This window comes from Pungitius pungitius, unplaced genomic scaffold, assembly GCF_949316345.1.
Source record: "Pungitius pungitius unplaced genomic scaffold, fPunPun2.1 scaffold_28, whole genome shotgun sequence".
NCBI classification, from domain to species: domain Eukaryota; kingdom Metazoa; phylum Chordata; class Actinopteri; order Perciformes; family Gasterosteidae; genus Pungitius; species Pungitius pungitius.
The window spans coordinates 895,703-918,808 of record NW_026909895.1 but is presented as its reverse complement, the minus strand read 5'-3'; the positions used below and the strand labels follow the sequence as shown (position 1 = coordinate 918,808).

The 23,106-nt window shown below is 44.2% G+C and overlaps 49 non-coding genes across 49 annotated transcripts; all 49 read right to left on the bottom strand.

The window, feature by feature from the left end:
• Positions 1-129: 129 nt before the first annotated feature.
• On the bottom strand, positions 130-248 carry LOC134122289 (5S ribosomal RNA). Its single transcript, XR_009953829.1, has one exon. It is a non-coding gene; the product is annotated as a 5S ribosomal RNA (ribosomal RNA).
• A 344-nt stretch (positions 249-592) lies between these two features.
• LOC134121386 (5S ribosomal RNA) lies at positions 593-711 on the bottom strand. Its single transcript, XR_009952927.1, has one exon. It is a non-coding gene; the product is annotated as a 5S ribosomal RNA (ribosomal RNA).
• Positions 712-1,050: 339 nt separating this feature from the next.
• Positions 1,051-1,169, bottom strand: LOC134121385 (5S ribosomal RNA). Its single transcript, XR_009952926.1, has one exon. It is a non-coding gene; the product is annotated as a 5S ribosomal RNA (ribosomal RNA).
• Positions 1,170-1,513: 344 nt separating this feature from the next.
• On the bottom strand, positions 1,514-1,632 carry LOC134121384 (5S ribosomal RNA). The gene has a single exon (XR_009952925.1). It is a non-coding gene; the product is annotated as a 5S ribosomal RNA (ribosomal RNA).
• A 339-nt stretch (positions 1,633-1,971) lies between these two features.
• Positions 1,972-2,090, bottom strand: LOC134121383 (5S ribosomal RNA). Its single transcript, XR_009952924.1, has one exon. It is a non-coding gene; the product is annotated as a 5S ribosomal RNA (ribosomal RNA).
• A 396-nt stretch (positions 2,091-2,486) lies between these two features.
• LOC134122056 (5S ribosomal RNA) lies at positions 2,487-2,605 on the bottom strand. Its single transcript, XR_009953597.1, has one exon. It is a non-coding gene; the product is annotated as a 5S ribosomal RNA (ribosomal RNA).
• Positions 2,606-3,001: 396 nt separating this feature from the next.
• LOC134121582 (5S ribosomal RNA) lies at positions 3,002-3,120 on the bottom strand. Its single transcript, XR_009953123.1, has one exon. It is a non-coding gene; the product is annotated as a 5S ribosomal RNA (ribosomal RNA).
• A 398-nt stretch (positions 3,121-3,518) lies between these two features.
• LOC134121382 (5S ribosomal RNA) lies at positions 3,519-3,637 on the bottom strand. The gene has a single exon (XR_009952923.1). It is a non-coding gene; the product is annotated as a 5S ribosomal RNA (ribosomal RNA).
• A 339-nt stretch (positions 3,638-3,976) lies between these two features.
• Positions 3,977-4,095, bottom strand: LOC134121858 (5S ribosomal RNA). Its single transcript, XR_009953399.1, has one exon. It is a non-coding gene; the product is annotated as a 5S ribosomal RNA (ribosomal RNA).
• A 344-nt stretch (positions 4,096-4,439) lies between these two features.
• LOC134121381 (5S ribosomal RNA) lies at positions 4,440-4,558 on the bottom strand. Its single transcript, XR_009952922.1, has one exon. It is a non-coding gene; the product is annotated as a 5S ribosomal RNA (ribosomal RNA).
• A 339-nt stretch (positions 4,559-4,897) lies between these two features.
• LOC134121380 (5S ribosomal RNA) lies at positions 4,898-5,016 on the bottom strand. Its single transcript, XR_009952921.1, has one exon. It is a non-coding gene; the product is annotated as a 5S ribosomal RNA (ribosomal RNA).
• Positions 5,017-5,360: 344 nt separating this feature from the next.
• LOC134121378 (5S ribosomal RNA) lies at positions 5,361-5,479 on the bottom strand. Its single transcript, XR_009952919.1, has one exon. It is a non-coding gene; the product is annotated as a 5S ribosomal RNA (ribosomal RNA).
• Positions 5,480-5,818: 339 nt separating this feature from the next.
• Positions 5,819-5,937, bottom strand: LOC134121377 (5S ribosomal RNA). The gene has a single exon (XR_009952918.1). It is a non-coding gene; the product is annotated as a 5S ribosomal RNA (ribosomal RNA).
• A 344-nt stretch (positions 5,938-6,281) lies between these two features.
• Positions 6,282-6,400, bottom strand: LOC134121376 (5S ribosomal RNA). Its single transcript, XR_009952917.1, has one exon. It is a non-coding gene; the product is annotated as a 5S ribosomal RNA (ribosomal RNA).
• A 339-nt stretch (positions 6,401-6,739) lies between these two features.
• LOC134121375 (5S ribosomal RNA) lies at positions 6,740-6,858 on the bottom strand. Its single transcript, XR_009952916.1, has one exon. It is a non-coding gene; the product is annotated as a 5S ribosomal RNA (ribosomal RNA).
• A 344-nt stretch (positions 6,859-7,202) lies between these two features.
• Positions 7,203-7,321, bottom strand: LOC134121374 (5S ribosomal RNA). Its single transcript, XR_009952915.1, has one exon. It is a non-coding gene; the product is annotated as a 5S ribosomal RNA (ribosomal RNA).
• A 340-nt stretch (positions 7,322-7,661) lies between these two features.
• On the bottom strand, positions 7,662-7,780 carry LOC134121373 (5S ribosomal RNA). The gene has a single exon (XR_009952914.1). It is a non-coding gene; the product is annotated as a 5S ribosomal RNA (ribosomal RNA).
• Positions 7,781-8,124: 344 nt separating this feature from the next.
• On the bottom strand, positions 8,125-8,243 carry LOC134121372 (5S ribosomal RNA). Its single transcript, XR_009952913.1, has one exon. It is a non-coding gene; the product is annotated as a 5S ribosomal RNA (ribosomal RNA).
• Positions 8,244-8,582: 339 nt separating this feature from the next.
• On the bottom strand, positions 8,583-8,701 carry LOC134121371 (5S ribosomal RNA). Its single transcript, XR_009952912.1, has one exon. It is a non-coding gene; the product is annotated as a 5S ribosomal RNA (ribosomal RNA).
• A 396-nt stretch (positions 8,702-9,097) lies between these two features.
• LOC134121461 (5S ribosomal RNA) lies at positions 9,098-9,216 on the bottom strand. The gene has a single exon (XR_009953002.1). It is a non-coding gene; the product is annotated as a 5S ribosomal RNA (ribosomal RNA).
• A 396-nt stretch (positions 9,217-9,612) lies between these two features.
• Positions 9,613-9,731, bottom strand: LOC134121581 (5S ribosomal RNA). The gene has a single exon (XR_009953122.1). It is a non-coding gene; the product is annotated as a 5S ribosomal RNA (ribosomal RNA).
• A 339-nt stretch (positions 9,732-10,070) lies between these two features.
• LOC134121370 (5S ribosomal RNA) lies at positions 10,071-10,189 on the bottom strand. Its single transcript, XR_009952911.1, has one exon. It is a non-coding gene; the product is annotated as a 5S ribosomal RNA (ribosomal RNA).
• Positions 10,190-10,533: 344 nt separating this feature from the next.
• Positions 10,534-10,652, bottom strand: LOC134121369 (5S ribosomal RNA). Its single transcript, XR_009952910.1, has one exon. It is a non-coding gene; the product is annotated as a 5S ribosomal RNA (ribosomal RNA).
• Positions 10,653-10,991: 339 nt separating this feature from the next.
• LOC134121367 (5S ribosomal RNA) lies at positions 10,992-11,110 on the bottom strand. Its single transcript, XR_009952908.1, has one exon. It is a non-coding gene; the product is annotated as a 5S ribosomal RNA (ribosomal RNA).
• Positions 11,111-11,454: 344 nt separating this feature from the next.
• LOC134121366 (5S ribosomal RNA) lies at positions 11,455-11,573 on the bottom strand. The gene has a single exon (XR_009952907.1). It is a non-coding gene; the product is annotated as a 5S ribosomal RNA (ribosomal RNA).
• Positions 11,574-11,912: 339 nt separating this feature from the next.
• Positions 11,913-12,031, bottom strand: LOC134121365 (5S ribosomal RNA). Its single transcript, XR_009952906.1, has one exon. It is a non-coding gene; the product is annotated as a 5S ribosomal RNA (ribosomal RNA).
• Positions 12,032-12,375: 344 nt separating this feature from the next.
• LOC134121364 (5S ribosomal RNA) lies at positions 12,376-12,494 on the bottom strand. Its single transcript, XR_009952905.1, has one exon. It is a non-coding gene; the product is annotated as a 5S ribosomal RNA (ribosomal RNA).
• Positions 12,495-12,833: 339 nt separating this feature from the next.
• Positions 12,834-12,952, bottom strand: LOC134121363 (5S ribosomal RNA). The gene has a single exon (XR_009952904.1). It is a non-coding gene; the product is annotated as a 5S ribosomal RNA (ribosomal RNA).
• A 344-nt stretch (positions 12,953-13,296) lies between these two features.
• On the bottom strand, positions 13,297-13,415 carry LOC134121362 (5S ribosomal RNA). Its single transcript, XR_009952903.1, has one exon. It is a non-coding gene; the product is annotated as a 5S ribosomal RNA (ribosomal RNA).
• Positions 13,416-13,754: 339 nt separating this feature from the next.
• On the bottom strand, positions 13,755-13,873 carry LOC134121361 (5S ribosomal RNA). The gene has a single exon (XR_009952902.1). It is a non-coding gene; the product is annotated as a 5S ribosomal RNA (ribosomal RNA).
• A 344-nt stretch (positions 13,874-14,217) lies between these two features.
• LOC134121360 (5S ribosomal RNA) lies at positions 14,218-14,336 on the bottom strand. The gene has a single exon (XR_009952901.1). It is a non-coding gene; the product is annotated as a 5S ribosomal RNA (ribosomal RNA).
• Positions 14,337-14,675: 339 nt separating this feature from the next.
• Positions 14,676-14,794, bottom strand: LOC134121359 (5S ribosomal RNA). Its single transcript, XR_009952900.1, has one exon. It is a non-coding gene; the product is annotated as a 5S ribosomal RNA (ribosomal RNA).
• A 396-nt stretch (positions 14,795-15,190) lies between these two features.
• LOC134122055 (5S ribosomal RNA) lies at positions 15,191-15,309 on the bottom strand. The gene has a single exon (XR_009953596.1). It is a non-coding gene; the product is annotated as a 5S ribosomal RNA (ribosomal RNA).
• A 394-nt stretch (positions 15,310-15,703) lies between these two features.
• On the bottom strand, positions 15,704-15,822 carry LOC134121358 (5S ribosomal RNA). Its single transcript, XR_009952899.1, has one exon. It is a non-coding gene; the product is annotated as a 5S ribosomal RNA (ribosomal RNA).
• Positions 15,823-16,220: 398 nt separating this feature from the next.
• On the bottom strand, positions 16,221-16,339 carry LOC134122288 (5S ribosomal RNA). Its single transcript, XR_009953828.1, has one exon. It is a non-coding gene; the product is annotated as a 5S ribosomal RNA (ribosomal RNA).
• Positions 16,340-16,683: 344 nt separating this feature from the next.
• LOC134121356 (5S ribosomal RNA) lies at positions 16,684-16,802 on the bottom strand. Its single transcript, XR_009952897.1, has one exon. It is a non-coding gene; the product is annotated as a 5S ribosomal RNA (ribosomal RNA).
• Positions 16,803-17,141: 339 nt separating this feature from the next.
• On the bottom strand, positions 17,142-17,260 carry LOC134121355 (5S ribosomal RNA). The gene has a single exon (XR_009952896.1). It is a non-coding gene; the product is annotated as a 5S ribosomal RNA (ribosomal RNA).
• A 344-nt stretch (positions 17,261-17,604) lies between these two features.
• Positions 17,605-17,723, bottom strand: LOC134121354 (5S ribosomal RNA). Its single transcript, XR_009952895.1, has one exon. It is a non-coding gene; the product is annotated as a 5S ribosomal RNA (ribosomal RNA).
• A 339-nt stretch (positions 17,724-18,062) lies between these two features.
• Positions 18,063-18,181, bottom strand: LOC134121353 (5S ribosomal RNA). Its single transcript, XR_009952894.1, has one exon. It is a non-coding gene; the product is annotated as a 5S ribosomal RNA (ribosomal RNA).
• A 344-nt stretch (positions 18,182-18,525) lies between these two features.
• Positions 18,526-18,644, bottom strand: LOC134121352 (5S ribosomal RNA). The gene has a single exon (XR_009952893.1). It is a non-coding gene; the product is annotated as a 5S ribosomal RNA (ribosomal RNA).
• Positions 18,645-18,983: 339 nt separating this feature from the next.
• On the bottom strand, positions 18,984-19,102 carry LOC134121351 (5S ribosomal RNA). Its single transcript, XR_009952892.1, has one exon. It is a non-coding gene; the product is annotated as a 5S ribosomal RNA (ribosomal RNA).
• Positions 19,103-19,498: 396 nt separating this feature from the next.
• Positions 19,499-19,617, bottom strand: LOC134122054 (5S ribosomal RNA). Its single transcript, XR_009953595.1, has one exon. It is a non-coding gene; the product is annotated as a 5S ribosomal RNA (ribosomal RNA).
• Positions 19,618-20,011: 394 nt separating this feature from the next.
• Positions 20,012-20,130, bottom strand: LOC134121350 (5S ribosomal RNA). The gene has a single exon (XR_009952891.1). It is a non-coding gene; the product is annotated as a 5S ribosomal RNA (ribosomal RNA).
• A 398-nt stretch (positions 20,131-20,528) lies between these two features.
• On the bottom strand, positions 20,529-20,647 carry LOC134122287 (5S ribosomal RNA). Its single transcript, XR_009953827.1, has one exon. It is a non-coding gene; the product is annotated as a 5S ribosomal RNA (ribosomal RNA).
• Positions 20,648-20,991: 344 nt separating this feature from the next.
• LOC134121349 (5S ribosomal RNA) lies at positions 20,992-21,110 on the bottom strand. The gene has a single exon (XR_009952890.1). It is a non-coding gene; the product is annotated as a 5S ribosomal RNA (ribosomal RNA).
• A 339-nt stretch (positions 21,111-21,449) lies between these two features.
• On the bottom strand, positions 21,450-21,568 carry LOC134121857 (5S ribosomal RNA). The gene has a single exon (XR_009953398.1). It is a non-coding gene; the product is annotated as a 5S ribosomal RNA (ribosomal RNA).
• A 344-nt stretch (positions 21,569-21,912) lies between these two features.
• On the bottom strand, positions 21,913-22,031 carry LOC134121348 (5S ribosomal RNA). The gene has a single exon (XR_009952889.1). It is a non-coding gene; the product is annotated as a 5S ribosomal RNA (ribosomal RNA).
• Positions 22,032-22,370: 339 nt separating this feature from the next.
• On the bottom strand, positions 22,371-22,489 carry LOC134121455 (5S ribosomal RNA). Its single transcript, XR_009952996.1, has one exon. It is a non-coding gene; the product is annotated as a 5S ribosomal RNA (ribosomal RNA).
• Positions 22,490-22,833: 344 nt separating this feature from the next.
• Positions 22,834-22,952, bottom strand: LOC134121347 (5S ribosomal RNA). Its single transcript, XR_009952888.1, has one exon. It is a non-coding gene; the product is annotated as a 5S ribosomal RNA (ribosomal RNA).
• Between the last annotated feature and the right edge of the window lie 154 nt (positions 22,953-23,106).

Sequence of the window (23,106 nt, the reverse complement as noted above, 5' to 3'; positions counted from 1 at the left end):
CCAACACTAATTTAGCAATCATGAAACGGAATCATTTTGGATAATATTGTCTAATTTCCTTTCATATCCAACGTTAAAACAGGTGTACAATCTGCGGCGCTCGGCGGCTTTCGGAGAGAGAAGTGAAAAAGCTTACGGCACCTGGGATTCCCAGGCGGTCTTCCATCCAGGTACTAACCAGGCCCTGCTCTGCTTAGCTTCCGAGAACAGACGAGATCGGGCGGAACCAGAGAGGTATGGACGTAAGCTGCTTTTCATCTTTTTCCTAATCCTTTAAAACGTGTCAAAGATAATCAGAAGTTTCTTTTTCTAAAATTGAAGCAGTTCTTAGCATTGGCAAGAGAGGTTCCTAAAGCCTGAAGGTAACTTTACTTTTCTTCACTGGCAATTCTAACATGTTGGGTTAGCACCTGTATTTCAACGGCTAAATTACAAACAACAGTATGCCAATCGTAAATGTTGACCAACACTAATTTAGCAATCATGAAACGGAATCATTTTGGATAATATTGTCTAATTTCCTTTCATATCCAACGTTAAAACAGGTGTACAATCTGCGGCGCTCGGCGGCTTTCGGAGAGAGAAGTGAAAAAGCTTACGGCACCTGGGATTCCCAGGCGGTCTTCCATCCAGGTACTAACCAGGCCCTGCTCTGCTTAGCTTCCGAGATCAGACGAGATCGGGCGGAACCAGAGAGGTATGGCCGTAAGCTGCTTTTTATCTTTTTCCTAATCCTTTATAATGCGTCAATGAATTATGACACGCCAGCCGTTGGCATCTTTGTGTGGGTTAAATAAGGGTATGCAAAGAAGGCTGTGACATCCCAAGCCGAAAATTGGATGGACTAGAGAAGACCCGCCCAGGAGTCCCAGCCAATCGGTGAATGGCCATTGCAGTCCCCGCCACCTCAAATGGCCTGACGATGGTATGGACGTAAGCCACCTTTCATCTTCTTCCTATTGCATCTCTTCTACAATGTGAATTTTTTTTTACAATTGTGTAGGTGTACAATCTACGGCGCTGGGCGGCTTTCAGAGAGAGAAGTTAAAAAGCTTACGGCACCTGGGATTCCCAGGCGGTCTTCCATCCAGGTACTAACCAGGCCCTGCTCTGCTTAGCTTCCGAGATCAGACGAGATCGGGCGGAACCAGAGAGGTATGGCCGTAAGCTGCTTTTCATCTTTTTCCTAATCCTTTAAAACGTGTCAAAGATAATCAGAAGTTTCTTTTTCTAAAATTGAAGCAGTTCTTAGCATTGGCAAGAGAGGTTCCTAAAGCCTGAAGGTAACTTTACTTTTCTTCACTGGCAATTCTAACATGTTGGGTTAGCACCTGTATTTCAACGGCTAAATTACAAACAACAGTATGCCAATGGTAAATGTTGACCAACACTAATTTAGCAATCATGAAACGGAATCATTTTGGATAATATTGTCTAATTTCCTTTCATATCCAACGTTAAAACAGGTGTACAATCTGCGGCGCTCGGCGGCTTTCGGAGAGAGAAGTGAAAAAGCTTACGGCACCTGGGATTCCCAGGCGGTCTTCCATCCAGGTACTAACCAGGCCCTGCTCTGCTTAGCTTCCGAGATCAGACGAGATCGGGCGGAACCAGAGAGGTATGGCCGTAAGCTGCTTTTTATCTTTTTCCTAATCCTTTATAATGCGTCAATGAATTATGACACGCCTGCCGTTGGCATCTTTGTGTGGGTTAAATAAGGGTATGCAAAGAAGGCTGTGACATCCCATGCCGAAAATTGGATGGACTAGAGAAGACCCGCCCAGGAGTCCCAGCCAATCGGTGAATGGCCATTGCAGTCCCCGCCACCTCAAATGGCCTGACGATGGTATGGACGTAAGCCACCTTTCATCTTCTTCCTATTGCATCTCTTCTACAATGTGAATTTTTTTTTACAATTGTGTAGGTGTACAATCTACGGCGCTGGGCGGCTTTCAGAGAGAGAAGTTAAAAAGCTTACGGCACCTGGGATTCCCAGGCGGTCTTCCATCCAGGTACTAACCAGGCCCTGCTCTGCTTAGCTTCCGAGATCAGACGAGATCGGGCGGAACCAGAGAGGTATGGCCGTAAGCTGCTTTTCATCTTTTTCCTAATCCTTTAAAACGTGTCAAAGATAATCAGAAGTTTCTTTTTCTAAAATTGAAGCAGTTCTTAGCATTGGCAAGAGAGGTTTCTAAAACCTGAAGGTAACTTTACTTTTCTTCACTGGCAATTCTAACATGTTGGGTTAGCACCTGTATTTCAACGGCTAAATTACAAACAAAAGTATGCCAATTGTTAAATGTTGATCAACACTAATTTAGCAACCATGAAACGGAATCATTTTGGATAATATTGTCTAATTGCCTTTCATATCCAACGTTAAAACAACACTAAACATGCATCTCTTCAACAATGTGATATACTTTTTGTAATTTGTAGGTGTACAATCTGCGGCGCTCGGCGGCTTTCGGTGAGAGAAGTGAAAAAGCTTACGGCACCTGGGATTCCCAGGCGGTCTTCCATCCAGGTACTAACCAGGCCCCGCTCTGCTTAGCTTCCGAGATCAGACGAGATCGGGCGGAACCAGAGAGGTATGGCTGTAAGCTGCTTTTTATCTTTTTCCTAATCCTTTAAAACGTGTCAAAGATAATCAGAAGTTTCTTTTTCTAAAATTGAAGCAGTTCTTAGCATTGGCAAGAGAGGTTCCTAAAACCTGAAGGGAACTTTACTTTTCTTCACTGGTAAATCTAACATGTTTGGTTAGCACCTGTATTTCAACGGCTAAATTACAAACAATAGTATGCCAATCGTAAAATGTTGATCAACACTAATTTAGCAATCATGAAACGGAATCATTTTGGATAATATTGTCTAATTTCCTTTCATATCCAACGTTAAAACAACACTAAACATGCATCTCTTCAACAATGTGATATACTTTTTGTAATTTGTAGGTGTACAATCTGCGGCGCTCGGCGGCTTTCGGTGAGAGAAGTGAAAAAGCTTACGGCACCTGGGATTCCCAGGCGGTCTTCCATCCAGGTACTAACCAGGCCCTGCTCTGCTTAGCATCCGAGATCAGACGAGATCGGGCGGAACCAGAGAGGTATGGCCGTAAGCTGCTTTTAATCTTTTTCCTAATCCTTTATAATGCGTCAAAGATAATCAGAAGAGTTTCTTTTTCTAAAATTGAAGCAGTTCTTAGGATTGGCAAGAGAGGTTTCTAAAACCTGAAGGTAACTTTACTTTTCTTCACTGGCAATTCTAACATGTTGGGTTAGCACCTGTATTTCAACGGCTAAATTACAAACAAAAGTATGCCAATTGTTAAATGTTGATCAACACTAATTTAGCAACCATGAAACGGAATCATTTTGGATAATATTGTCTAATTGCCTTTCATATCCAACGTTAAAACAACACTAAACATGCATCTCTTCAACAATGTGATATACTTTTTGTAATTTGTAGGTGTACAATCTGCGGCGCTCGGCGGCTTTCGGTGAGAGAAGGTAAAAAGCTTACGGCACCTGGGATTCCCAGGCGGTCTTCCATCCAGGTACTAACCAGGCCCTGCTCTGCTTAGCTTCCGAGATCAGACGAGATCGGGCGGAACCAGAGAGGTATGGCCGTAAGCTGCTTTTTATCTTTTTCCTAATCCTTTATAATGCGTCAATGAATTATGACACGCCTGCCGTTGGCATCTTTGTGTGGGTTAAATAAGGGTATGCAAAGAAGGCTGTGACATCCCATGCCGAAAATTGGATGGACTAGAGAAGACCCGCCCAGGAGTCCCAGCCAATCGGTGAATGGCCATTGCAGTCCCCGCCACCTCAAATGGCCTGACGATGGTATGGACGTAAGCCACCTTTCATCTTCTTCCTATTGCATCTCTTCTACAATGTGAATTTTTTTTTACAATTGTGTAGGTGTACAATCTACGGCGCTGGGCGGCTTTCAGAGAGAGAAGTTAAAAAGCTTACGGCACCTGGGATTCCCAGGCGGTCTTCCATCCAGGTACTAACCAGGCCCTGCTCTGCTTAGCTTCCGAGATCAGACGAGATCGGGCGGAACCAGAGAGGTATGGACGTAAGCTGCTTTTCATCTTTTTCCTAATCCTTTAAAACGTGTCAAAGATAATCAGAAGTTTCTTTTTCTAAAATTGAAGCAGTTCTTAGCATTGGCAAGAGAGGTTCCTAAAGCCTGAAGGTAACTTTACTTTTCTTCACTGGCAATTCTAACATGTTGGGTTAGCACCTGTATTTCAACGGCTAAATTACAAACAACAGTATGCCAATGGTAAATGTTGACCAACACTAATTTAGCAATCATGAAACGGAATCATTTTGGATAATATTGTCTAATTTCCTTTCATATCCAACGTTAAAACAGGTGTACAATCTGCGGCGCTCGGCGGCTTTCGGAGAGAGAAGTGAAAAAGCTTACGGCACCTGGGATTCCCAGGCGGTCTTCCATCCAGGTACTAACCAGGCCCTGCTCTGCTTAGCTTCCGAGATCAGACGAGATCGGGCGGAACCAGAGAGGTATGGCCGTAAGCTGCTTTTTATCTTTTTCCTAATCCTTTATAATGCGTCAATGAATTATGACACGCCTGCCGTTGGCATCTTTGTGTGGGTTAAATAAGGGTATGCAAAGAAGGCTGTGACATCCCATGCCGAAAATTGGATGGACTAGAGAAGACCCGCCCAGGAGTCCCAGCCAATCGGTGAATGGCCATTGCAGTCCCCGCCACCTCAAATGGCCTGACGATGGTATGGACGTAAGCCACCTTTCATCTTCTTCCTATTGCATCTCTTCTACAATGTGAATTTTTTTTTACAATTGTGTAGGTGTACAATCTACGGCGCTGGGCGGCTTTCAGAGAGAGAAGTTAAAAAGCTTACGGCACCTGGGATTCCCAGGCGGTCTTCCATCCAGGTACTAACCAGGCCCTGCTCTGCTTAGCTTCCGAGATCAGACGAGATCGGGCGGAACCAGAGAGGTATGGCCGTAAGCTGCTTTTCATCTTTTTCCTAATCCTTTAAAACGTGTCAAAGATAATCAGAAGTTTCTTTTTCTAAAATTGAAGCAGTTCTTAGCATTGGCAAGAGAGGTTCCTAAAGCCTGAAGGTAACTTTACTTTTCTTCACTGGCAATTCTAACATGTTGGGTTAGCACCTGTATTTCAACGGCTAAATTACAAACAACAGTATGCCAATGGTAAATGTTGACCAACACTAATTTAGCAATCATGAAACGGAATCATTTTGGATAATATTGTCTAATTTCCTTTCATATCCAACGTTAAAACAGGTGTACAATCTGCGGCGCTCGGCGGCTTTCGGAGAGAGAAGTGAAAAAGCTTACGGCACCTGGGATTCCCAGGCGGTCTTCCATCCAGGTACTAACCAGGCCCTGCTCTGCTTAGCTTCCGAGATCAGACGAGATCGGGCGGAACCAGAGAGGTATGGCCGTAAGCTGCTTTTTATCTTTTTCCTAATCCTTTATAATGCGTCAATGAATTATGACACGCCTGCCGTTGGCATCTTTGTGTGGGTTAAATAAGGGTATGCAAAGAAGGCTGTGACATCCCATGCCGAAAATTGGATGGACTAGAGAAGACCCGCCCAGGAGTCCCAGCCAATCGGTGAATGGCCATTGCAGTCCCCGCCACCTCAAATGGCCTGACGATGGTATGGACGTAAGCCACCTTTCATCTTCTTCCTATTGCATCTCTTCTACAATGTGAATTTTTTTTTACAATTGTGTAGGTGTACAATCTACGGCGCTGGGCGGCTTTCAGAGAGAGAAGTTAAAAAGCTTACGGCACCTGGGATTCCCAGGCGGTCTTCCATCCAGGTACTAACCAGGCCCTGCTCTGCTTAGCTTCCGAGATCAGACGAGATCGGGCGGAACCAGAGAGGTATGGCCGTAAGCTGCTTTTCATCTTTTTCCTAATCCTTTAAAACGTGTCAAAGATAATCAGAAGTTTCTTTTTCTAAAATTGAAGCAGTTCTTAGCATTGGCAAGAGAGGTTCCTAAAGCCTGAAGGTAACTTTACTTTTCTTCACTGGCAATTCTAACATGTTGGGTTAGCACCTGTATTTCAACGGCTAAATTACAAACAACAGTATGCCAATGGTAAATGTTGACCAACACTAATTTAGCAATCATGAAACGGAATCATTTTGGATAATATTGTCTAATTTCCTTTCATATCCAACGTTAAAACAGGTGTACAATCTGCGGCGCTCGGCGGCTTTCGGAGAGAGAAGTGAAAAAGCTTACGGCACCTGGGATTCCCAGGCGGTCTTCCATCCAGGTACTAACCAGGCCCTGCTCTGCTTAGCTTCCGAGATCAGACGAGATCGGGCGGAACCAGAGAGGTATGGCCGTAAGCTGCTTTTTATCTTTTTCCTAATCCTTTATAATGCGTCAATGAATTATGACACGCCAGCCGTTGGCATCTTTGTGTGGGTTAAATAAGGGTATGCAAAGAAGGCTGTGACATCCCAAGCCGAAAATTGGATGGACTAGAGAAGACCCGCCCAGGAGTCCCAGCCAATCGGTGAATGGCCATTGCAGTCCCCGCCACCTCAAATGGCCTGACGATGGTATGGACGTAAGCCACCTTTCATCTTCTTCCTATTGCATCTCTTCTACAATGTGAATTTTTTTTTACAATTGTGTAGGTGTACAATCTACGGCGCTGGGCGGCTTTCAGAGAGAGAAGTTAAAAAGCTTACGGCACCTGGGATTCCCAGGCGGTCTTCCATCCAGGTACTAACCAGGCCCTGCTCTGCTTAGCTTCCGAGATCAGACGAGATCGGGCGGAACCAGAGAGGTATGGCCGTAAGCTGCTTTTCATCTTTTTCCTAATCCTTTAAAACGTGTCAAAGATAATCAGAAGTTTCTTTTTCTAAAATTGAAGCAGTTCTTAGCATTGGCAAGAGAGGTTCCTAAAGCCTGAAGGTAACTTTACTTTTCTTCACTGGCAATTCTAACATGTTGGGTTAGCACCTGTATTTCAACGGCTAAATTACAAACAACAGTATGCCAATGGTAAATGTTGACCAACACTAATTTAGCAATCATGAAACGGAATCATTTTGGATAATATTGTCTAATTTCCTTTCATATCCAACGTTAAAACAGGTGTACAATCTGCGGCGCTCGGCGGCTTTCGGAGAGAGAAGTGAAAAAGCTTACGGCACCTGGGATTCCCAGGCGGTCTTCCATCCAGGTACTAACCAGGCCCTGCTCTGCTTAGCTTCCGAGATCAGACGAGATCGGGCGGAACCAGAGAGGTATGGCCGTAAGCTGCTTTTTATTTTTTTCCTAATCCTTTATAATGCGTCAATGAATTATGACACGCCTGCCGTTGGCATCTTTGTGTGGGTTAAATAAGGGTATGCAAAGAAGGCTGTGACATCCCATGCCGAAAATTGGATGGACTAGAGAAGACCCGCCCAGGAGTCCCAGCCAATCGGTGAATGGCCATTGCAGTCCCCGCCACCTCAAATGGCCTGACGATGGTATGGACGTAAGCCACCTTTCATCTTCTTCCTATTGCATCTCTTCTACAATGTGAATTTTTTTTTTACAATTGTGTAGGTGTACAATCTACGGCGCTGGGCGGCTTTCAGAGAGAGAAGTTAAAAAGCTTACGGCACCTGGGATTCCCAGGCGGTCTTCCATCCAGGTACTAACCAGGCCCTGCTCTGCTTAGCTTCCGAGATCAGACGAGATCGGGCGGAACCAGAGAGGTATGGCCGTAAGCTGCTTTTCATCTTTTTCCTAATCCTTTAAAACGTGTCAAAGATAATCAGAAGTTTCTTTTTCTAAAATTGAAGCAGTTCTTAGCATTGGCAAGAGAGGTTCCTAAAGCCTGAAGGTAACTTTACTTTTCTTCACTGGCAATTCTAACATGTTGGGTTAGCACCTGTATTTCAACGGCTAAATTACAAACAACAGTATGCCAATGGTAAATGTTGACCAACACTAATTTAGCAATCATGAAACGGAATCATTTTGGATAATATTGTCTAATTTCCTTTCATATCCAACGTTAAAACAGGTGTACAATCTGCGGCGCTCGGCGGCTTTCGGAGAGAGAAGTGAAAAAGCTTACGGCACCTGGGATTCCCAGGCGGTCTTCCATCCAGGTACTAACCAGGCCCTGCTCTGCTTAGCTTCCGAGATCAGACGAGATCGGGCGGAACCAGAGAGGTATGGCCGTAAGCTGCTTTTTATCTTTTTCCTAATCCTTTATAATGCGTCAATGAATTATGACACGCCTGCCGTTGGCATCTTTGTGTGGGTTAAATAAGGGTATGCAAAGAAGGCTGTGACATCCCATGCCGAAAATTGGATGGACTAGAGAAGACCCGCCCAGGAGTCCCAGCCAATCGGTGAATGGCCATTGCAGTCCCCGCCACCTCAAATGGCCTGACGATGGTATGGACGTAAGCCACCTTTCATCTTCTTCCTATTGCATCTCTTCTACAATGTGAATTTTTTTTTACAATTGTGTAGGTGTACAATCTACGGCGCTGGGCGGCTTTCAGAGAGAGAAGTTAAAAAGCTTACGGCACCTGGGATTCCCAGGCGGTCTTCCATCCAGGTACTAACCAGGCCCTGCTCTGCTTAGCTTCCGAGATCAGACGAGATCGGGCGGAACCAGAGAGGTATGGCCGTAAGCTGCTTTTCATCTTTTTCCTAATCCTTTAAAACGTGTCAAAGATAATCAGAAGTTTCTTTTTCTAAAATTGAAGCAGTTCTTAGCATTGGCAAGAGAGGTTTCTAAAACCTGAAGGTAACTTTACTTTTCTTCACTGGCAATTCTAACATGTTGGGTTAGCACCTGTATTTCAACGGCTAAATTACAAACAAAAGTATGCCAATTGTTAAATGTTGATCAACACTAATTTAGCAACCATGAAACGGAATCATTTTGGATAATATTGTCTAATTGCCTTTCATATCCAACGTTAAAACAACACTAAACATGCATCTCTTCAACAATGTGATATACTTTTTGTAATTTGTAGGTGTACAATCTGCGGCGCTCGGCGGCTTTCGGTGAGAGAAGTGAAAAAGCTTACGGCACCTGGGATTCCCAGGCGGTCTTCCATCCAGGTACTAACCAGGCCCCGCTCTGCTTAGCTTCCGAGATCAGACGAGATCGGGCGGAACCAGAGAGGTATGGCCGTAAGCTGCTTTTTATCTTTTTCCTAATCCTTTAAAACGTGTCAAAGATAATCAGAAGTTTCTTTTTCTAAAATTGAAGCAGTTCTTAGCATTGGCAAGAGAGGTTCCTAAAACCTGAAGGGAACTTTACTTTTCTTCACTGGTAAATCTAACATGTTTGGTTAGCACCTGTATTTCAACGGCTAAATTACAAACAATAGTATGCCAATCGTAAAATGTTGATCAACACTAATTTAGCAATCATGAAACGGAATCATTTTGGATAATATTGTCTAATTTCCTTTCATATCCAACGTTAAAACAACACTAAACATGCATCTCTTCAACAATGTGATATACTTTTTGTAATTTGTAGGTGTACAATCTGCGGCGCTCGGCGGCTTTCGGTGAGAGAAGTGAAAAAGCTTACGGCACCTGGGATTCCCAGGCGGTCTTCCATCCAGGTACTAACCAGGCCCTGCTCTGCTTAGCATCCGAGATCAGACGAGATCGGGCGGAACCAGAGAGGTATGGCCGTAAGCTGCTTTTTATCTTTTTCCTAATCCTTTATAATGCGTCAATGAATTATGACACGCCTGCCGTTGGCATCTTTGTGTGGGTTAAATAAGGGTATGCAAAGAAGGCTGTGACATCCCATGCCGAAAATTGGATGGACTAGAGAACACCCGCCCAGGAGTCCCAGCCAATCGGTGAATGGCCATTGCAGTCCCCGCCACCTCAAATGGCCTGACGATGGTATGGACGTAAGCCACCTTTCATCTTCTTCCTATTGCATCTCTTCTACAATGTGAATTTTTTTTTACAATTGTGTAGGTGTACAATCTACGGCGCTGGGCGGCTTTCAGAGAGAGAAGTTAAAAAGCTTACGGCACCTGGGATTCCCAGGCGGTCTTCCATCCAGGTACTAACCAGGCCCTGCTCTGCTTAGCTTCCGAGATCAGACGAGATCGGGCGGAACCAGAGAGGTATGGCCGTAAGCTGCTTTTCATCTTTTTCCTAATCCTTTAAAACGTGTCAAAGATAATCAGAAGTTTCTTTTTCTAAAATTGAAGCAGTTCTTAGCATTGGCAAGAGAGGTTCCTAAAGCCTGAAGGTAACTTTACTTTTCTTCACTGGCAATTCTAACATGTTGGGTTAGCACCTGTATTTCAACGGCTAAATTACAAACAACAGTATGCCAATGGTAAATGTTGACCAACACTAATTTAGCAATCATGAAACGGAATCATTTTGGATAATATTGTCTAATTTCCTTTCATATCCAACGTTAAAACAGGTGTACAATCTGCGGCGCTCGGCGGCTTTCGGAGAGAGAAGTGAAAAAGCTTACGGCACCTGGGATTCCCAGGCGGTCTTCCATCCAGGTACTAACCAGGCCCTGCTCTGCTTAGCTTCCGAGATCAGACGAGATCGGGCGGAACCAGAGAGGTATGGCCGTAAGCTGCTTTTTATCTTTTTCCTAATCCTTTATAATGCGTCAATGAATTATGACACGCCTGCCGTTGGCATCTTTGTGTGGGTTAAATAAGGGTATGCAAAGAAGGCTGTGACATCCCATGCCGAAAATTGGATGGACTAGAGAAGACCCGCCCAGGAGTCCCAGCCAATCGGTGAATGGCCATTGCAGTCCCCGCCACCTCAAATGGCCTGACGATGGTATGGACGTAAGCCACCTTTCATCTTCTTCCTATTGCATCTCTTCTACAATGTGAATTTTTTTTTACAATTGTGTAGGTGTACAATCTACGGCGCTGGGCGGCTTTCAGAGAGAGAAGTTAAAAAGCTTACGGCACCTGGGATTCCCAGGCGGTCTTCCATCCAGGTACTAACCAGGCCCTGCTCTGCTTAGCTTCCGAGATCAGACGAGATCGGGCGGAACCAGAGAGGTATGGCCGTAAGCTGCTTTTCATCTTTTTCCTAATCCTTTAAAACGTGTCAAAGATAATCAGAAGTTTCTTTTTCTAAAATTGAAGCAGTTCTTAGCATTGGCAAGAGAGGTTCCTAAAGCCTGAAGGTAACTTTACTTTTCTTCACTGGCAATTCTAACATGTTGGGTTAGCACCTGTATTTCAACGGCTAAATTACAATAAACAGTATGCCAATGGTAAATGTTGACCAACACTAATTTAGCAATCATGAAACGGAATCATTTTGGATAATATTGTCTAATTTCCTTTCATATCCAACGTTAAAACAGGTGTACAATCTGCGGCGCTCGGCGGCTTTCGGAGAGAGAAGTGAAAAAGCTTACGGCACCTGGGATTCCCAGGCGGTCTTCCATCCAGGTACTAACCAGGCCCTGCTCTGCTTAGCTTCCGAGATCAGACGAGATCGGGCGGAACCAGAGAGGTATGGCCGTAAGCTGCTTTTTATCTTTTTCCTAATCCTTTATAATGCGTCAATGAATTATGACACGCCTGCCGTTGGCATCTTTGTGTGGGTTAAATAAGGGTATGCAAAGAAGGCTGTGACATCCCATGCCGAAAATTGGATGGACTAGAGAAGACCCGCCCAGGAGTCCCAGCCAATCGGTGAATGGCCATTGCAGTCCCCGCCACCTCAAATGGCCTGACGATGGTATGGACGTAAGCCACCTTTCATCTTCTTCCTATTGCATCTCTTCTACAATGTGAATTTTTTTTTACAATTGTGTAGGTGTACAATCTACGGCGCTGGGCGGCTTTCAGAGAGAGAAGTTAAAAAGCTTACGGCACCTGGGATTCCCAGGCGGTCTTCCATCCAGGTACTAACCAGGCCCTGCTCTGCTTAGCTTCCGAGATCAGACGAGATCGGGCGGAACCAGAGAGGTATGGCCGTAAGCTGCTTTTCATCTTTTTCCTAATCCTTTAAAACGTGTCAAAGATAATCAGAAGTTTCTTTTTCTAAAATTGAAGCAGTTCTTAGCATTGGCAAGAGAGGTTCCTAAAGCCTGAAGGTAACTTTACTTTTCTTCACTGGCAATTCTAACATGTTGGGTTAGCACCTGTATTTCAACGGCTAAATTACAAACAACAGTATGCCAATGGTAAATGTTGACCAACACTAATTTAGCAATCATGAAACGGAATGATTTTGGATAATATTGTCTAATTTCCTTTCATATCCAACGTTAAAACAGGTGTACAATCTGCGGCGCTCGGCGGCTTTCGGAGAGAGAAGTGAAAAAGCTTACGGCACCTGGGATTCCCAGGCGGTCTTCCATCCAGGTACTAACCAGGCCCTGCTCTGCTTAGCTTCCGAGATCAGACGAGATCGGGCGGAACCAGAGAGGTATGGCCGTAAGCTGCTTTTTATCTTTTTCCTAATCCTTTATAATGCGTCAATGAATTATGACACGCCTGCCGTTGGCATCTTTGTGTGGGTTAAATAAGGGTATGCAAAGAAGGCTGTGACATCCCATGCCGAAAATTGGATGGACTAGAGAACACCCGCCCAGGAGTCCCAGCCAATCGGTGAATGGCCATTGCAGTCCCCGCCACCTCAAATGGCCTGACGATGGTATGGACGTAAGCCACCTTTCATCTTCTTCCTATTGCATCTCTTCTACAATGTGAATTTTTTTTTACAATTGTGTAGGTGTACAATCTACGGCGCTGGGCGGCTTTCAGAGAGAGAAGTTAAAAAGCTTACGGCACCTGGGATTCCCAGGCGGTCTTCCATCCAGGTACTAACCAGGCCCTGCTCTGCTTAGCTTCCGAGATCAGACGAGATCGGGCGGAACCAGAGAGGTATGGCCGTAAGCTGCTTTTCATCTTTTTCCTAATCCTTTAAAACGTGTCAAAGATAATCAGAAGTTTCTTTTTCTAAAATTGAAGCAGTTCTTAGCATTGGCAAGAGAGGTTCCTAAAGCCTGAAGGTAACTTTACTTTTCTTCACTGGCAATTCTAACATGTTGGGTTAGCACCTGTATTTCAACGGCTAAATTACAAACAACAGTATGCCAATGGTAAATGTTGACCAACACTAATTTAGCAATCATGAAACGGAATCATTTTGGATAATATTGTCTAATTTCCTTTCATATCCAACGTTAAAACAGGTGTACAATCTGCGGCGCTCGGCGGCTTTCGGAGAGAGAAGTGAAAAAGCTTACGGCACCTGGGATTCCCAGGCGGTCTTCCATCCAGGTACTAACCAGGCCCTGCTCTGCTTAGCTTCCGAGATCAGACGAGATCGGGCGGAACCAGAGAGGTATGGCCGTAAGCTGCTTTTTATCTTTTTCCTAATCCTTTATAATGCGTCAATGAATTATGACACGCCTGCCGTTGGCATCTTTGTGTGGGTTAAATAAGGGTATGCAAAGAAGGCTGTGACATCCCATGCCGAAAATTGGATGGACTAGAGAAGACCCGCCCAGGAGTCCCAGCCAATCGGTGAATGGCCATTGCAGTCCCCGCCACCTCAAATGGCCTGACGATGGTATGGACGTAAGCCACCTTTCATCTTCTTCCTATTGCATCTCTTCTACAATGTGAATTTTTTTTTACAATTGTGTAGGTGTACAATCTACGGCGCTGGGCGGCTTTCAGAGAGAGAAGTTAAAAAGCTTACGGCACCTGGGATTCCCAGGCGGTCTTCCATCCAGGTACTAACCAGGCCCTGCTCTGCTTAGCTTCCGAGATCAGACGAGATCGGGCGGAACCAGAGAGGTATGGCCGTAAGCTGCTTTTCATCTTTTTCCTAATCCTTTAAAACGTGTCAAAGATAATCAGAAGTTTCTTTTTCTAAAATTGAAGCAGTTCTTAGCATTGGCAAGAGAGGTTCCTAAAGCCTGAAGGTAACTTTACTTTTCTTCACTGGCAATTCTAACATGTTGGGTTAGCACCTGTATTTCAACGGCTAAATTACAATAAACAGTATGCCAATGGTAAATGTTGACCAACACTAATTTAGCAATCATGAAACGGAATCATTTTGGATAATATTGTCTAATTTCCTTTCATATCCAACGTTAAAACAGGTGTACAATCTGCGGCGCTCGGCGGCTTTCGGAGAGAGAAGTGAAAAAGCTTACGGCACCTGGGATTCCCAGGCGGTCTTCCATCCAGGTACTAACCAGGCCCTGCTCTGCTTAGCTTCCGAGATCAGACGAGATCGGGCGGAACCAGAGAGGTATGGCCGTAAGCTGCTTTTTATCTTTTTCCTAATCCTTTATAATGCGTCAATGAATTATGACACGCCTGCCGTTGGCATCTTTGTGTGGGTTAAATAAGGGTATGCAAAGAAGGCTGTGACATCCCATGCCGAAAATTGGATGGACTAGAGAAGACCCGCCCAGGAGTCCCAGCCAATCGGTGAATGGCCATTGCAGTCCCCGCCACCTCAAATGGCCTGACGATGGTATGGACGTAAGCCACCTTTCATCTTCTTCCTATTGCATCTCTTCTACAATGTGAATTTTTTTTTACAATTGTGTAGGTGTACAATCTACGGCGCTGGGCGGCTTTCAGAGAGAGAAGTTAAAAAGCTTACGGCACCTGGGATTCCCAGGCGGTCTTCCATCCAGGTACTAACCAGGCCCTGCTCTGCTTAGCTTCCGAGATCAGACGAGATCGGGCGGAACCAGAGAGGTATGGCCGTAAGCTGCTTTTCATCTTTTTCCTAATCCTTTAAAACGTGTCAAAGATAATCAGAAGTTTCTTTTTCTAAAATTGAAGCAGTTCTTAGCATTGGCAAGAGAGGTTTCTAAAACCTGAAGGTAACTTTACTTTTCTTCACTGGCAATTCTAACATGTTGGGTTAGCACCTGTATTTCAACGGCTAAATTACAAACAAAAGTATGCCAATTGTTAAATGTTGATCAACACTAATTTAGCAACCATGAAACGGAATCATTTTGGATAATATTGTCTAATTGCCTTTCATATCCAACGTTAAAACAACACTAAACATGCATCTCTTCAACAATGTGATATACTTTTTGTAATTTGTAGGTGTACAATCTGCGGCGCTCGGCGGCTTTCGGTGAGAGAAGTGAAAAAGCTTACGGCACCTGGGATTCCCAGGCGGTCTTCCATCCAGGTACTAACCAGGCCCCGCTCTGCTTAGCTTCCGAGATCAGACGAGATCGGGCGGAACCAGAGAGGTATGGCTGTAAGCTGCTTTTTATCTTTTTCCTAATCCTTTAAAACGTGTCAAAGATAATCAGAAGTTTCTTTTTCTAAAATTGAAGCAGTTCTTAGCATTGGCAAGAGAGGTTCCTAAAACCTGAAGGTAACTTTACTTTTCTTCACTGGTAAATCTAACATGTTTGGTTAGCACCTGTATTTCAACGGCTAAATTACAAACAATAGTATGCCAATCGTAAAATGTTGATCAACACCAATTTAGCAATCATGAAACGGAATCATTTTGGATAATATTGTCTAATTTCCTTTCATATCCAACGTTAAAACAACACTAAACATGCATCTCTTCAACAATGTGATATACTTTTTGTAATTTGTAGGTGTACAATCTGCGGCGCTCTGCAGCTTTCAGAGAGAAGTGAAAAAGCTTACGGCACCTGGGATTCCCAGGCGGTCTTCCATCCAGGTACTAACCAGGCCCTGCTCTGCTTAGCTTCCGAGATCAGACGAGATCGGGCGGAACCAGAGAGGTATGGCCGTAAGCTGCTTTTTATCTTTTTCCTAATCCTTTATAATGCGTCAAAGATAATCAGAAGAGTTTCTTTTTCTAAAATTGAAGCAGTTCTTAGGATTGGCAAGAGAGGTTTCTAAAGCCTGAAGGTAACTTTACTTTTCTTCACTGGCAATTCTAACATGTTGGGTTAGCACCTGTATTTCAACGGCTAAATTACAAACAAAAGTATGCCAATTGTTAAATGTTGATCAACACTAATTTAGCAACCATGAAACGGAATCATTTTGGATAATATTGTCTAATTGCCTTTCATATCCAACGTTAAAACAACACTAAACATGCATCTCTTCAACAATGTGATATACTTTTTGTAATTTGTAGGTGTACAATCTGCGGCGCTCGGCGGCTTTCGGTGAGAGAAGTGAAAAAGCTTACGGCACCTGGGATTCCCAGGCGGTCTTCCATCCAGGTACTAACCAGGCCCTGCTCTGCTTAGCTTCCGAGAACAGACGAGATCGGGCGGAACCAGAGAGGTATGGACGTAAGCTGCTTTTCATCTTTTTCCTAATCCTTTAAAACGTGTCAAAGATAATCAGAAGTTTCTTTTTCTAAAATTGAAGCAGTTCTTAGCATTGGCAAGAGAGGTTCCTAAAGCCTGAAGGTAACTTTACTTTTCTTCACTGGCAATTCTAACATGTTGGGTTAGCACCTGTATTTCAACGGCTAAATTACAAACAACAGTATGCCAATCGTAAATGTTGACCAACACTAATTTAGCAATCATGAAACGGAATCATTTTGGATAATATTGTCTAATTTCCTTTCATATCCAACGTTAAAACAGGTGTACAATCTGCGGCGCTCGGCGGCTTTCGGAGAGAGAAGTGAAAAAGCTTACGGCACCTGGGATTCCCAGGCGGTCTTCCATCCAGGTACTAACCAGGCCCTGCTCTGCTTAGCTTCCGAGATCAGACGAGATCGGGCGGAACCAGAGAGGTATGGCCGTAAGCTGCTTTTTATCTTTTTCCTAATCCTTTATAATGCGTCAATGAATTATGACACGCCTGCCGTTGGCATCTTTGTGTGGGTTAAATAAGGGTATGCAAAGAAGGCTGTGACATCCCATGCCGAAAATTGGATGGACTAGAGAACACCCGCCCAGGAGTCCCAGCCAATCGGTGAATGGCCATTGCAGTCCCCGCCACCTCAAATGGCCTGACGATGGTATGGACGTAAGCCACCTTTCATCTTCTTCCTATTGCATCTCTTCTACAATGTGAATTTTTTTTTACAATTGTGTAGGTGTACAATCTACGGCGCTGGGCGGCTTTCAGAGAGAGAAGTTAAAAAGCTTACGGCACCTGGGATTCCCAGGCGGTCTTCCATCCAGGTACTAACCAGGCCCTGCTCTGCTTAGCTTCCGAGATCAGACGAGATCGGGCGGAACCAGAGAGGTATGGCCGTAAGCTGCTTTTCATCTTTTTCCTAATCCTTTAAAACGTGTCAAAGATAATCAGAAGTTTCTTTTTCTAAAATTGAAGCAGTTCTTAGCATTGGCAAGAGAGGTTCCTAAAGCCTGAAGGTAACTTTACTTTTCTTCACTGGCAATTCTAACATGTTGGGTTAGCACCTGTATTTCAACGGCTAAATTACAAACAACAGTATGCCAATGGTAAATGTTGACCAACACTAATTTAGCAATCATGAAACGGAATCATTTTGGATAATATTGTCTAATTTCCTTTCATATCCAACGTTAAAACAGGTGTACAATCTGCGGCGCTCGGCGGCTTTCGGAGAGAGAAGTGAAAAAGCTTACGGCACCTGGGATTCCCAGGCGGTCTTCCATCCAGGTACTAACCAGGCCCTGCTCTGCTTAGCTTCCGAGATCAGACGAGATCGGGCGGAACCAGAGAGGTATGGCCGTAAGCTGCTTTTTATCTTTTTCCTAATCCTTTATAATGCGTCAATGAATTATGACACGCCTGCCGTTGGCATCTTTGTGTGGGTTAAATAAGGGTATGCAAAGAAGGCTGTGACATCCCATGCCGAAAATTGGATGGACTAGAGAAGACCCGCCCAGGAGTCCCAGCCAATCGGTGAATGGCCATTGCAGTCCCCGCCACCTCAAATGGCCTGACGATGGTATGGACGTAAGCCACCTTTCATCTTCTTCCTATTGCATCTCTTCTACAATGTGAATTTTTTTTTACAATTGTGTAGGTGTACAATCTACGGCGCTGGGCGGCTTTCAGAGAGAGAAGTTAAAAAGCTTACGGCACCTGGGATTCCCAGGCGGTCTTCCATCCAGGTACTAACCAGGCCCTGCTCTGCTTAGCTTCCGAGATCAGACGAGATCGGGCGGAACCAGAGAGGTATGGCCGTAAGCTGCTTTTCATCTTTTTCCTAATCCTTTAAAACGTGTCAAAGATAATCAGAAGTTTCTTTTTCTAAAATTGAAGCAGTTCTTAGCATTGGCAAGAGAGGTTCCTAAAGCCTGAAGGTAACTTTACTTTTCTTCACTGGCAATTCTAACATGTTGGGTTAGCACCTGTATTTCAACGGCTAAATTACAATAAACAGTATGCCAATGGTAAATGTTGACCAACACTAATTTAGCAATCATGAAACGGAATCATTTTGGATAATATTGTCTAATTTCCTTTCATATCCAACGTTAAAACAGGTGTACAATCTGCGGCGCTCGGCGGCTTTCGGAGAGAGAAGTGAAAAAGCTTACGGCACCTGGGATTCCCAGGCGGTCTTCCATCCAGGTACTAACCAGGCCCTGCTCTGCTTAGCTTCCGAGATCAGACGAGATCGGGCGGAACCAGAGAGGTATGGCCGTAAGCTGCTTTTTATCTTTTTCCTAATCCTTTATAATGCGTCAATGAATTATGACACGCCTGCCGTTGGCATCTTTGTGTGGGTTAAATAAGGGTATGCAAAGAAGGCTGTGACATCCCATGCCGAAAATTGGATGGACTAGAGAAGACCCGCCCAGGAGTCCCAGCCAATCGGTGAATGGCCATTGCAGTCCCCGCCACCTCAAATGGCCTGACGATGGTATGGACGTAAGCCACCTTTCATCTTCTTCCTATTGCATCTCTTCTACAATGTGAATTTTTTTTTACAATTGTGTAGGTGTACAATCTACGGCGCTGGGCGGCTTTCAGAGAGAGAAGTTAAAAAGCTTACGGCACCTGGGATTCCCAGGCGGTCTTCCATCCAGGTACTAACCAGGCCCTGCTCTGCTTAGCTTCCGAGATCAGACGAGATCGGGCGGAACCAGAGAGGTATGGCCGTAAGCTGCTTTTCATCTTTTTCCTAATCCTTTAAAACGTGTCAAAGATAATCAGAAGTTTCTTTTTCTAAAATTGAAGCAGTTCTTAGCATTGGCAAGAGAGGTTTCTAAAACCTGAAGGTAACTTTACTTTTCTTCACTGGCAATTCTAACATGTTGGGTTAGCACCTGTATTTCAACGGCTAAATTACAAACAAAAGTATGCCAATTGTTAAATGTTGATCAACACTAATTTAGCAACCATGAAACGGAATCATTTTGGATAATATTGTCTAATTGCCTTTCATATCCAACGTTAAAACAACACTAAACATGCATCTCTTCAACAATGTGATATACTTTTTGTAATTTGTAGGTGTACAATCTGCGGCGCTCGGCGGCTTTCGGTGAGAGAAGTGAAAAAGCTTACGGCACCTGGGATTCCCAGGCGGTCTTCCATCCAGGTACTAACCAGGCCCCGCTCTGCTTAGCTTCCGAGATCAGACGAGATCGGGCGGAACCAGAGAGGTATGGCTGTAAGCTGCTTTTTATCTTTTTCCTAATCCTTTAAAACGTGTCAAAGATAATCAGAAGTTTCTTTTTCTAAAATTGAAGCAGTTCTTAGCATTGGCAAGAGAGGTTCCTAAAACCTGAAGGTAACTTTACTTTTCTTCACTGGTAAATCTAACATGTTTGGTTAGCACCTGTATTTCAACGGCTAAATTACAAACAATAGTATGCCAATCGTAAAATGTTGATCAACACCAATTTAGCAATCATGAAACGGAATCATTTTGGATAATATTGTCTAATTTCCTTTCATATCCAACGTTAAAACAACACTAAACATGCATCTCTTCAACAATGTGATATACTTTTTGTAATTTGTAGGTGTACAATCTGCGGCGCTCTGCAGCTTTCAGAGAGAAGTGAAAAAGCTTACGGCACCTGGGATTCCCAGGCGGTCTTCCATCCAGGTACTAACCAGGCCCTGCTCTGCTTAGCTTCCGAGATCAGACGAGATCGGGCGGAACCAGAGAGGTATGGCCGTAAGCTGCTTTTTATCTTTTTCCTAATCCTTTATAATGCGTCAAAGATAATCAGAAGAGTTTCTTTTTCTAAAATTGAAGCAGTTCTTAGGATTGGCAAGAGAGGTTTCTAAAGCCTGAAGGTAACTTTACTTTTCTTCACTGGCAATTCTAACATGTTGGGTTAGCACCTGTATTTCAACGGCTAAATTACAAACAAAAGTATGCCAATTGTTAAATGTTGATCAACACTAATTTAGCAACCATGAAACGGAATCATTTTGGATAATATTGTCTAATTGCCTTTCATATCCAACGTTAAAACAACACTAAACATGCATCTCTTCAACAATGTGATATACTTTTTGTAATTTGTAGGTGTACAATCTGCGGCGCTCGGCGGCTTTCGGTGAGAGAAGTGAAAAAGCTTACGGCACCTGGGATTCCCAGGCGGTCTTCCATCCAGGTACTAACCAGGCCCTGCTCTGCTTAGCTTCCGAGAACAGACGAGATCGGGCGGAACCAGAGAGGTATGGACGTAAGCTGCTTTTCATCTTTTTCCTAATCCTTTAAAACGTGTCAAAGATAATCAGAAGTTTCTTTTTCTAAAATTGAAGCAGTTCTTAGCATTGGCAAGAGAGGTTCCTAAAGCCTGAAGGTAACTTTACTTTTCTTCACTGGCAATTCTAACATGTTGGGTTAGCACCTGTATTTCAACGGCTAAATTACAAACAACAGTATGCCAATCGTAAATGTTGACCAACACTAATTTAGCAATCATGAAACGGAATCATTTTGGATAATATTGTCTAATTTCCTTTCATATCCAACGTTAAAACAGGTGTACAATCTGCGGCGCTCGGCGGCTTTCGGAGAGAGAAGTGAAAAAGCTTACGGCACCTGGGATTCCCAGGCGGTCTTCCATCCAGGTACTAACCAGGCCCTGCTCTGCTTAGCTTCCGAGATCAGACGAGATCGGGCGGAACCAGAGAGGTATGGCCGTAAGCTGCTTTTTATCTTTTTCCTAATCCTTTATAATGCGTCAATGAATTATGACACGCCTGCCGTTGGCATCTTTGTGTGGGTTAAATAAGGGTATGCAAAGAAGGCTGTGACATCCCATGCCGAAAATTGGATGGACTAGAGAAGACCCGCCCAGGAGTCCCAGCCAATCGGTGAATGGCCATTGCAGTCCCCGCCACCTCAAATGGCCTGACGATGGTATGGACGTAAGCCACCTTTCATCTTCTTCCTATTGCATCTCTTCTACAATGTGAATTTTTTTTTACAATTGTGTAGGTGTACAATCTACGGCGCTGGGCGGCTTTCAGAGAGAGAAGTGAAAAAGCTTACGGCACCTGGGATTCCCAGGCGGTCTTCCATCCAGGTACTAACCAGGCCCTGCTCTGCTTAGCTTCCGAGATCAGACGAGATCGGGCGGAACCAGAGAGGTATGGACGTAAGCTGCTTTTCATCTTTTTCCTAATCCTTTAAAACGTGTCAAAGATAATCAGAAGTTTCTTTTTCTAAAATTGAAGCAGTTCTTAGCATTGGCAAGAGAGGTTCCTAAAGCCTGAAGGTAACTTTACTTTTCTTCACTGGCAATTCTAACATGTTGGGTTAGCACCTGTATTTCAACGGCTAAATTACAAACAACAGTATGCCAATGGTAAATGTTGACCAACACTAATTTAGCAATCATGAAACGGAATCATTTTGGATAATATTGTCTAATTTCCTTTCATATCCAACGTTAAAACAGGTGTACAATCTGCGGCGCTCGGCGGCTTTCGGAGAGAGAAGTGAAAAAGCTTACGGCACCTGGGATTCCCAGGCGGTCTTCCATCCAGGTACTAACCAGGCCCTGCTCTGCTTAGCTTCCGAGATCAGACGAGATCGGGCGGAACCAGAGAGGTATGGCCGTAAGCTGCTTTTTATCTTTTTCCTAATCCTTTATAATGCGTCAATGAATTATGACACGCCTGCCGTTGGCATCTTTGTGTGGGTTAAATAAGGGTATGCAAAGAAGGCTGTGACATCCCATGCCGAAAATTGGATGGACTAGAGAAGACCCGCCCAGGAGTCCCAGCCAATCGGTGAATGGCCATTGCAGTCCCCGCCACCTCAAATGGCCTGACGATGGTATGGACGTAAGCCACCTTTCATCTTCTTCCTATTGCATCTCTTCTACAATGTAAATTTTTTTTTACAATTGTGTAGGTGTACAATCTACGGCGCTGGGCGGCTTTCAGAGAGAGAAGTTAAAAAGCTTACGGCACCTGGGATTCCCAAGCGGTCTTCCATCCAGGTACTAACCAGGCCCTGCTCTGCTTAGCTTCCGAGATCAGACGAGATCGGGCGGAACCAGAGAGGTATGGCCGTAAGCTGCTTTTCATCTTTTTCCTAATCCTTTAAAACGTGTCAAAGATAATCAGAAGTTTCTTTTTCTAAAATTGAAGCAGTTCTTAGCATTGGCAAGAGAGGTTCCTAAAGCCTGAAGGTAACTTTACTTTTCTTCACTGGCAATTCTAACATGTTGGGTTAGCACCTGTATTTCAACGGCTAAATTACAAACAACAGTATGCCAATGGTAAATGTTGACCAACACTAATTTAGCAATCATGAAACGGAATCATTTTGGATAATATTGTCTAATTTCCTTTCATATCCAACGTTAAAACAGGTGTACAATCTGCGGCGCTCGGCGGCTTTCGGAGAGAGAAGTGAAAAAGCTTACGGCACCTGGGATTCCCAGGCGGTCTTCCATCCAGGTACTAACCAGGCCCTGCTCTGCTTAGCTTCCGAGATCAGACGAGATCGGGCGGAACCAGAGAGGTATGGCCGTAAGCTGCTTTTTATCTTTTTCCTAATCCTTTATAATGCGTCAATGAATTATGACACGCCTGCCGTTGGCATCTTTGTGTGGGTTAAATAAGGGTATGCAAAGAAGGCTGTGACATCCCATGCCGAAAATTGGATGGACTAGAGAAGACCCGCCCAGGA